We start from the raw sequence: 11,691 nt of genomic DNA on the forward strand, positions 1-11,691 counted from the left end.
CTGCAAAAAAATTCTTGTTGTTATGAGTTGAGTTGTTATAATATGTGTTAAAGGTAAGGTTTATAAATTAATTTAGAGCAGCTCTTCACCTGGGGCATGAACATACCACTACAAATGTGCACTTTTTAAAGAAATTTTGTATGATTGCTGAAATACTGAATGAAAGAATATACGTTGAAAATAGATTGACATGAAAAAGATGAATTATGTGGAAGTCGAACTATGTCAAAATAATGCATGGGAGACAAATAGGAATATTGTGTCTCAACACTTTTTAGCATTCACAGTCATAGTCTTACCATAATCCTAATAACAATGCTTTGCACACATTTCCGAAAATATTTGAGGGACAAAAAATGCACAATTATGTTTCAACGAGCGCAAAATCAAATCCTTCGAGGATAAGATTAAAGTTGAACCCTAAATTAAGAATGAACAGTATGTAAACCTAACCTTTGCACGTCCCTGGAGTCCTGCAAGTAAATGTCTGTTGCTCACACGAGTTGGGCCAATCAATAAAAAGATTTTCCACTGGCCTGTACAAAAAAAAAAAAAACAACTCTTACATAACATCACTTTTCACGATTGACTTCCCCACCCCCAAATGACACATCGCCGTCATCTGCACTTTGCACATTATTTGCAAAAATGAACGAGCAACACTTTTGTGGTCATGTTTTTTTTTTTAGACAGCTAGACTTGACAGACTGGCACCGTCGCACTGTATTGCAGGCTATAAAAGGAAAACAACACCCAGACCACAAGCTGAAAACACTGACAGGTAAATGCAACGGTGAGGCTGACAGAATCGGCGCCACTTGACGCCACCGTGGTGCGACAGACGGCGTCGTAAAGATCTGAACGCACGGTGAGCGGCTCAAAGCGAAACAGACGTTTGTTAAAAGAAGGCGGTAAAAGAGTGAGGAAGTTTGAATACTTCCAGTGCAGTATAACGGTGAGAGAAGTGGGGGAGGCACTGAAATGAGGTGGAAGGCAGGTGGTGGGGGTTCAAGGAAAGGAAAAGGGATGATATTTCTTCCTTCACGCTCTACGGGGAGTGGTTTAGGGAGGGTGATTTATGGAAGTCAGAACTTCACTACAACTTTTCCAGGAATCCGAGGCTTTTCTAAAGGAGGGGGGCAAACGGCTAACGAAGAGGTCAAGGGGCAAGAGCGGTCCAAAGACTAGATATTAAGCGATATTTTACCAGGACCTCAAACAGCAATCGACTTCAGGAAGGAAAAAGGGAACCAATCACCTTTTCCTATTGCGGCACTCTGACTTTGACGACGGTCAAAGGGTTGTTTGTCCAGGCGCCGCTCACATCATTTTAGCAGAGTTATTGCACCTTGTTGAAGCAGGTTGCGTAAATCATTTGGTGACTGACAGCTGAAAAGAAAGAAGAAAAAAATGGGGATTCGAGGAGGGGTGAAAAAAAGTTTGAAACAGTAAATGAAGGTCTTATTATTTATACATGGAATTGTTGGGGCGGGGCATGAGGTGATGCCGGGGTGGGGAGGTTTGGGGGGGGGGGGGTGACCCCAGGGAAAAGGCTTTGTTTTTGTCGTGTGAAATGTTCAGTAATTTCAATAAAATCAAAAAATGTAATCTTTTTTTTTTTGCTTTTCTTTGTTTCCTGCACTTGATGCACTTATTCATTTTTTTCAGTTTTAGACTAAGCTGGAACCCATATAGATGCTGTACAAAAATGGGCAACAAAAAAAAGGTATATGTGCATGAATAAGATCCAAGACAATTAAGTGCTACATTGGCTTTTGTTCTGTCAAATGTTTGGCCTTTATTGAGGACGCTACTTTTTTTGGACCCGTTCCTAAGATGTTGAAAATTGCTAACATAGGCTCACGCAAAAGTCAAAATAGTGTAAATTAAGGGTGTAATGATAAGCATTTTTGAACGAAAATGTATTTTTTAAAGGATGCGAGTGCATGAAATTGGATTTGAACCAGTTGAAATATGTTGTCTTTAATTTGAGAGATATTTCTGAGGAAATGGCACATTAATTAAAAAAAAGTCGTTGCATCGGACATACTGTCTCAAATTGAGCCATACCATATATGTAATATTGCAATCCCACTGTCAAAACGAATCCAAATGTTTCACTTTCTAATTGAGCCTTCCTTGAATCATCTCGCACCTCACATATGAAAAACCATATCGAAATGTCATAAAACTTTTTAGGCTTCATAAATTTCTAAAAAAAAAAAAAAAAAATGTAACTTGATTCATTAGAACCCAAATCAAATTTTGGTACTTTTGTTGCCAGACAGCCTTCGATACGCACCCCACCCATTTTCATCTGTGCCTGGGACTGGCAAATTGCTGGGCATTCTGACCAAAATAGGAGTGCAAAATTCAGCTGGAATGGTCTCTATAAAACTGACTAACTGCATTGTTTCCTAGCAGTGTTGAGCATCTGGCAGCTGCATTAGAAGTCAGAATGTTAGCACTGATGCCTTTACTTTCCCCTTTTAATTGCCAATTGTTTATATTGTCTAAAAGGCGGATCGTGCCTCTTTTCAGCCGGTTGAGATAATGAAGCTCGAGACTCGGATGGTGTGACTCACACACACGTCAAAGCAAAGCCCTGGCTCAGCTGGCAAGCATCAGCGCTCGCACTCATCATCATGTGAAAAGCTCCCGCGCTGATGCCGCTGCGAGTGCGATCTTGTCATAGTAGAGGGTGGCGCTCTTGAGTCACCGTGGCGCTTCAGAAAGACTGGATTTGATTTGGAATTATTTAGCCATCGGATGTTGCCGAGCAATTATAATAATCGTGTCGTATTGAGTTTCGGCTGCAGCAGTCCTCATTTTTTATTTGTATGAAAGCAATAATTGCGAAGCCATCTGTGGTACATGCTAACTCGCCTTTAATTGAAGAGGCTATTACAGGCTGGCAGCGTTGAGATGGCATTCAAAACTTGATTGGCTGTGGCCAATGAGGTCATCGCGCACACGCAGTCTCTGTGGCAGCTGAATCAATAAAACAAAACTTCCCCCACTCCTCACTTTACCAAGCCACCTTCTACCTCGCTTTTCAAACTACAGACATGCCAGTAAAATACACTTTTAAAGTGACAAAAATGAGTTTGAGCCAAGATCATTTCTTTTTAGTGACACTTCAAAAAAGGCCTCGAAAAGGCCGTGATGAGGAGAACTAAGAGCCAACAATAAGACGCTTGAAGAGAACAATTTCTGGAAAAGGCAGGATAACAGCGGAGATGAAGGAAGAAAGAGGAATCAAATGTGGCCTCACTCAATTTCACTCTTGAATGTTTGTTTGCTATGTATGAGTTTATACAAGTGTTTGTTTTACAGATGCAGCACAGTGGTGTGGCTGCCGTCATTTTAAACCTGTTCAAATGTTTATATTTTTGTTAGTATTCTTAAATCTTCCTGCGCATGACGGCTGAAATATGTTTTCCTCTCAAAAACCATTGTTCTTTTAAATATGGGGTTGATGAAATAATGCAGAGCAGCTCTTCAACTGAGACATCAAGAGGATGACATTTGCAGTTTCTAAAAAATTGTGGTATAAATGCTGAAAGAAACAGTGAATGAAATGATGTTAATTAATATGAAATGATACAGAATGATTTTGAAATATTGATTTGTGGTGTGTGGAAATTTTAAGTTTAAAGATGATTTAAATGATTTGGATATTTTGAATTTCGAATGATAATGGTGCAAATCTTTCATGTTGAGAGCCCCATCGGGAAAGAATGGGTAATTTTTCGTTGAAAAAGTTGAATTTTGGTAAAATGCATTTTGGACTGAGAAAAATAATAGCCTGCAAGTGGTGACATTTTGGAATACGTTGAAATTAGAATGACATGAATAGGATGAATAATATGGAAGTAGATATATGTCAAAAGAATGGACAGGAGACAAACAGGAATAATGTGTTGTGAATACTTTGAACATTCATTCAATAAAGGTTTTACTATAAACCTAATCAGGATGGTTTTAGACCCATTTCTAAAACTGTTACATGAGGCTAAGGAACAAAAATGATTCAACAAACATCTAATGAGTTCCCAAATCAGGGCTCAATAAACCACTGTCCCTCTTCATACTTATTAATATAATTTTTACTGACATTATATGACTTTACAGGTGAACTGAAGCTGTCGCTTCAAGTCTGACACATTTCTATCAGTCTATTTTCCTTCCATCCCTCCTCAACGCGAATTGATTCCTGCGAGAGAGCCGTGTGGCTGCTCAGGTTCAGCGTGAGGCCTTATCACCGGTGCCCTTCTCATGCAGAGGTTAAAGGTCACGGGAAAAGGAAAAGATTTATTGCGGCTGCAAGGAAGGCAAACCCGCTTTAAATGCTTATTGAGAAGAGAAATGCTCTGGTGTGGCATGCCGCGCATTAGCCAGGTTAGACTCCAGCGGACATGCTATTGCGTCATGACATATTAAATTATAGACACCCGTCCATAATTTTCCCCTCGGTGCATTTCTGCGCTTGCATATAATTACTTTGGGTTTAGTCAAACAGAGGTGAGCTGGGATGGGAGTGAGTCGGAGTGAGGGACCGAGAGGTCTTCCAGCTGCAGCTAATAAAAAAAAGAGAAAAAAAAATCCGGCAGGGGAATTGAGACGGTGATGGGAAGAATGCAGGCATGATGCGGATCAAAGCGTGGCTTCCCTGGCGGTGTGTAAAGCTTGACCGCATGGGCGGAACGGTCAACCGCACTCTGGTTTATATGCAACTCTAGCTGGATTACTCATGTATCATCAGTCATCAAGTAGTTATACTATCCTCCATTAATTTGACTGTAATTTGATTTTATTTTTTGTTACCCTTCTTTAATCTGAGTGTTTCATGAGAAAACTCATTAGGGTCGCGCAGAAAAAAAGGTTTAAATTAGTCATTTGATTATTTAAGTGAAATTAGTGTTGAAAATATGACTAACAGCAGTTGAGTTTTGTTCTGGCACAAAATAGTCACAGTGCCGTAAAAAGTATCAAGAGCTGAAGTTTACAACAGGTTTGCGTTGGAAAAAGAGCAGAAAGAGCAGCATTAACTTATCTGCGGAATCATTCCAAGGCAGGGAACAATTTCCAAGCAGAAGAGGAGGATGTTATTCCAATCATGTGCCATATATCAGACACTGTTACAAATTCAAGCTAGTTTCGCCATCTGCTTGCTAGATTGACGCGTGTATCTCCAGGAGGCTTTCAATTTGGATCCTGTATTTTTTGTTGCTCACCTATGTTTCCTTTTAACTCTTGCCTCAGTTCCTGTTCATGTGATGCATTTCCTGTGCCACTTGTAGCAACTTACAGTACTAGCAACAGCTAACCGCTATAAATCTAGCTAGCAACATCTATCATGGCAGTTAGCTAGCCAAGCTACTATCTATCTATCTATTTATCAAGATCGAGCGTTAACAGGCTGTTAGATCTATCTATCTATCTATCTATCTATCTATCTATCTATCTATCTATCTATCTATCTATCTATCTATCTATCTATCTATCTATCTATCTATCTATCTATCTATCGATCGATCGATCGATCGATCGATCGATCTATCTATCTATCTATCTATCTATCTATCTATCTATCTATCTATCTATCTATCTATCTATCTATCTATCTATCTATCTAGCTAGCTAGCTAGCTAGCTTGCTATCTATCTATCTATCTATCTATCTATCTATCTATCTATCTATCTATCTATCTATCTATCTATCTATCTATCTATCTATCTATCTATCTATCTATCTATCTATCTATCTATCTATCCTAGTATTTATTTTATGTTTTAAATCACGCATCTAATGCTCTCAGTGTGCTGTGCTTCAGGCTATATTAGACAAGTGTGACTTTTAGACTCCTGCTGTTCCCTTGTCATCCCTCCTCACGCTCTTTGTCTATTTCCGTGCTCTATTTTATCACTTTGACCACAAAGCGTACATCTATGTGTGCCTTGCGGTTTGAGTGTGAGGCAGCGGTGAGGATTCCTGGTCAGCTAACAAAAGAAACATACACACACAGAAAGGCACACACCTTGGATTAAAGTAATGGCCTGACCCTGATCCTTCTTATCTGATGACCAAAACATTGAGCACCCCCTCCATCACCCGACAGCCGAGTGACAGCAAGCGTTGCTTTGGTAAGAAGAAGAGAAATGTGCACCTTTGACGCACATGTTTGCACAAACTGCCTTTTGTTCACAAGCGTTTAAACAAATAGCGAGCGCCGTGCCTCTAGCAAAAATACACAAAGATCAACGCGGACTAAGTCCTCCGGGCGGGCGGCATGCCGGCCTCTCTCCGCCAGATTCCATCGGGCGCACGCTTGACCTGTTTACCCAAAGCTTATTTTACCCTCTACCAACTAATTTTACTTCCTCCGTCTTATGCACGTCATCCACTTTTGTTTTTTTTCATATGCTCGTTACCTACCGCCCCCTTTTTTAATGGCTAATTTTTTCATTGAGCATTAAGCATTTCATTCACGCTGAGGCCAAAGCAAAGGCGCTGAGTGCTCACAGATGTGAACAGAGATCGAGAAGCACTTCTGGACGGGCCCGGAATGAGTAATCTGGAAATCATGGCATATTCCCGCTGGGCTGCTACAATAGATGCTGTTCCGAGATTTGTTGTATTGTATTATTGTACAGTATGTCCTCAACAAAGCATTGTCATCTAAAGTGGGCCGGTCGGAGACTCCATGGCTGAAAATACATCTCACTGAGAAACGTAGTATTGTTTCATTCACACAGGGATGCATTGCCTTATTGTTTTTCAGTGAACGCTTCAAAGACTAAGCACTCACTTTTTTTTGTCATTGTACACTGAAAAAGTTCTGATTCTGTTTTTTAATGCATTTTTTCTTCATTTTCTTTTCACGTGAATGCTAAGAGATCATTAGTTACAAAACAGAATGCTCCTTCGCCTTGAAATATTTTTTCTTCGTTGTGTGAGACAAGCACTCACGCTAACGCTATTATGAGGAAAAAAAATGTCTTTCTTGTGGCGCCAATTTTTGCTTTTCAGTGTCAAATTGTTAAGCTTTTATCGTGGCCTTGCCAGAAGTCCAAAATTTCAAGTAAATGCCAATATGGGAGCTACGTTTGAAGGTCCTGCAATGCTTGACGCAAAGCGATGACTCACCTTTTGAACTTCCCCTCTGCTCGGTGATTTAGCGTCACAAACGTCAGACTGGGCTTTCTGGTCACTGATGGGAGCCATATGGTGATGCCCGAGAAGATTAAATGCCGAGCAAGTTGCATGTGTGCGATTGTGTCACGACACTGAAGCCTTTGTAGTGTTTGCTTCGCCGCTTTGAAAGAAGAAAAAAAAAAGGACAAACTCTCCCACCACCTAATGACCGTTTGACTGCAGGGCCGACGTGTGCTCTCCTCGACGATTTGCAAACGCGAGGCGTCATTATGGCAATGATAATGGTTTAGACTTGTGATGGAAATGTGGATTTGACTGTGTTTTGCCAAGACTACTTCTACTTCTTGTGGTAAACACGAGCTAATCTGTAGAAAGCCGCAAAAGTCATGACTCTCCCCCTCGACACCACCTCCTTCAATCCATGTGGTCCACTTTACTATCCGCTAAGATCCCCTCCGTTGCCTTAGTGGAGCACAATACAATAAACACATCCGACATCCAATACTCAAGCAGGATGCTCCTGCCAAGTGGGGTGTGCTATGGTTTATAAAAGCAACGTATTGAGGGGCTGCTTACACAAGGCTATTTTTAATGGACAACTTTTGCCATTTTTTTCACTTCTGGGGTTCTACTGCTTCTGTCAAAAAGAGAAAAGTGTATTTATTAACGGATGACATACAAATGAGTGGTAAAAAACCCGTAAAGACAGTGCAGGGATTTGTTTCGAAACACTGCATAGATGTGTAAAATAGTACTGTCAAAAACCCAAAAAAAGAGTAATTGATTAAGAACTGTAATTAACTTAACTAATTAATCTCTTTTTAATCGCACCTAAACAGTTCTGAAAATAAAAACTCTCCAAACCCCGAAGTGCTGGCTGCAACCTACGGTTTTCAACATTAGGAAGACCAACGTTGTTTTCTTTCTCCAGAAAAAAAGAAAAAAAACAACATGTTGAGCAGAATTGCTCAAACATGGGGTGTTCTCATGTTTTTTTCGGCAAAGAGCTTTGCTATGGCTCGCTACATTAGCGTCTGTTGCTAGTGTTAGCTGTGGCTGCAGTCTGATCTGGGTGCTTTGCATTTATGTGGTAAACTAAACTTAAGATGCTTCCAAGCAAATAATGCATCTAATTATCCCTTTATCAACGTGGTTGTGGTGTTTTTTTAAAGCTAAATTTACCATTCGTCGGGCTGACCACTCTCACATCCTGTTCTATTTTTATGTCTTCCTTCTGTCCTGCGATCCACAACAGGATCCTATCAGCTTATGGCAAATTGCAGCCAGAGTCCACTACAGCATGTGATTGCAAGCACAAGAAGCCTGATGCATAAAAAGAGATATAATCACCATCTAGAAAGTAGAGATTCAACTTTTGATAAACATGAATTAAAAAACACAACAAGTTAACTGACTGTAATTGATTGACCTTAGATCTCTTGCACATTTAAGGCGGTACATTTTTTTGTAATTAGCTCATTTCAATCAAGTGGCCCTACATGTGATTTCAAAACATGCCTAGGCTTCTTCCGTGCACAGTAAACAGTTCAGTCCTTTTGTGTCCGGGAGAGAGAAGGTGAAAAGATAAGCGGTAAGACAACACTGCAAAATCTCAGAGTGGGGGTGCCTGGGTGCATGGATTCCTTCCAAAAACCTGTGGACAGCAGAGACATGTGGCACAGGCAGCTTTTGGCCCGCTGTTACGAGTGCAGACAGAGATAAGCCAGCCTGACTTCAAGCCACAACAAGGCATCACCATCCCTAAACCTGGAATCTCCCTCCTCCACAAATACAAACCAGTTGTTATGTCCATTATGTGGATTATTGCACACAAGAAGCAAGGACCTCTCTTCCATCTTGTGCCTGATCACATGAGAACCCGTAAGTGAATTTTACAGCTTTACGACATAATCAGCTAAAGATAGGTCATTACGGCGTTTCTGCAGGGAAGTTGAAGGAAGAAGCAAATCATGCGCCGCAAGTGAAAAATGTTATGTTTTGCTGAGTGCATCCCATGACTGATGCCTTCAGGCCCTTGCTAACTTCCTGTATCCAGATGCTGAATTGTCTTAATGGGCCAAACAGTTACTTGAGTGTACTGAGTAAAAGGAATAGTTACATATATCTATCACCCCTCCCTTAGCGCTCATGTTGAAGAACCTGCTGAGGGGTTCAGGTGTTGTTGCTGACTCATTGACTTTTGAATGTGTGAATCACGTTCATGTTGTTGCCCTGTTGTATTCATCAATTCCCTTGAAAATATTTTGCAAGCTTTAAGAAGGAAAATGTGGGTCTGTGAGGGCAATATTTTGGTAGGCTCATGTTATTCCCAAATCTAGGCAATCGAGCATATAAATGATCAAGATTTCTGTCAAATTTGTTGCATCAATGCTTTTTTACACATTTGAATAATTTTAACAAGGTTACTGCAGGTGCCAGCAAATCAAATCTAAAGCGTTTTAAAACACGTTTTCTTTTCAAATTAAAAACAAACGAATTGGAACATGAAGTAACTTTTTGCTGAATTGTTTTATAGAGACTTACTGTTAAAATGTTGCAAATGTTTTATACAAATGTGCATTTTCAGTAGTAGTACAATTTTCTCACAGGCAAACCAGAAATAAAACAGATGATGTTACAAGAGCTATCTTCTGGAGTTCCTGATTAAAATACACCAAGAGATGCTACTAAAAATGTAGTGCCACAGTTTAATGAATGAGACATGAATGGCACAAGACTCTTTTTGAGGGTTTTTATTTTTAATCTAAAAATGCTTTGTTCACTAAGAGATACTTGTCTGAAAAAATATTTCACATGAGGTAAATTACTGGAAAAAGATGGAGAACCATTAAATTACATTTATTCTAATGTATTAATTGGTAGGTTAATTGATTCAATGTAGGGTCATGAACTATTTTATACCCATTTAAATGTGTTTATCTTTATCTAAATATTACAGGTTAAAAAAAGAAATATGTCGACAGAGGTCAAACGTTTGCCAACTTGTGACATCAAAAGAGATAATCGATGCATGAGAAGATCTGGGGAGAGGCGTGCATATGAATGAAGAAAATGTGTGAGAAGAATCTTTGTTAGGAACGTTTTGGACCATACAATTTTAGGTCAGGCTCAAAATTGCATGACCACCAAATATAAAATGCCAAATGGTATAAGAAATGCTCCTAAGGTATTGCTAAGCTAGGCTAACTGACTCAAAAAAGTGTCATGACAGTTAGAATCACGTGTTTAATCCGCTTGATGATTTTTTTTTTAAACAGCTGTCACTAATTGTGAACCCTCGCACAAGATGAAGCTAAGCTAACTAGTTAGGTTAAGTGACAGAGCTAAGCTAGCAGGTTGTAGCTTCAAGCATCAAGCAAGTTAGTCAAACGGCCATTTGTTGCAATTCTCCCTTGAGATCTGTCCTTGCAGTCACAAGTGAAATAAAATCATCTTCCTGTGTCGTGAAATGCGTGCTTGTGAAACATTAGCATATCCGAGGTGCACGTCCACCATCTCTCATGTCGGGGTTAGGCTGTGTGCGCTAGTGCTGCTGTCGGAGGCTGCTAATAACAGCTGCCAGATGTGCAGAGTCCCTCGAGCCCATGCACATTCTCACAGACAATGGAATGCTTGTGAGGAGCCCCGACAGGAAGTGAGGTCAGGGCTCGTGCCCCCTCCCTTAAACTACAAGTGCCGTAGAAGGCAGCTCCAACGGACAAACTCCTGAGAGTGTCCCGTCGTAAAAAGACGCTGCGTAAAGTTGCGTCTGCGACACATCCCGCCGTACTCGCAACCCGAAGTGTTAAAAAGCCTTAAAAGAAGCTTTTCTGAAGCCTGACTACTTTCCACATACCAGCTGCTGCGGGGGCGGCAGGGAGTGTGGCTTACACAATCTTGTTGCCGTTCTCCCCCGAGTCAACCTCGGGCAGACACGACATGAGTCAAAGTAGCTGAAACGCTTCAGCACAGACTCGTCTGCTTTTTTGTTTCCACTGGACGCTTTTAGCTGTAGCTCCCAGCGTAGACGCTCTGATGTCACTCAGCCAGGTATGAGTAAAGCACCTGTCTCAGAGGGAATACCGAGTCACAATTAAGGAGAGTCCGCCCAAGTGATGACTCCACTCAAGAAAAAAGTACTGAAGTAGTCACGTGTCAATGGTAGCATTAATGGTGCTACCCAAATGATATGTTTGTACGGTTCAGGTGACACGATTGAGATGACACACTAAATACATGTCAGGACAGTACAGATATTAAAAATTAATGGAATTGGAGATCTTCAAATCAAAAGACGGCCTCATCCAAGTGGATGAAAACCTCTTAGGTCTCAGATATCTCCAACTCCTCTCTCATAAAATGTACCTCCTTGTAGTGAACCGCATGCCAAAAAGTACTGCAAATTCATACTTGGATGGGGACGGACTCAGGAGCCCTGACCTCAACCTAGTCAAACACCGCTGGGATGAAATGGGGAGAAATTCCTGTTGCTTTAAGTGTGAAAATACCACTAAATACAATCCAAATCCAACA

This window comes from Hippichthys cyanospilos, chromosome 16 (genome assembly GCF_059441005.1).
Source record: "Hippichthys cyanospilos isolate Australia breed blue-spotted pipefish chromosome 16, RoL_Hcya_1.0, whole genome shotgun sequence".
NCBI classification, from domain to species: Eukaryota; Metazoa; Chordata; class Actinopteri; order Syngnathiformes; family Syngnathidae; genus Hippichthys; species Hippichthys cyanospilos.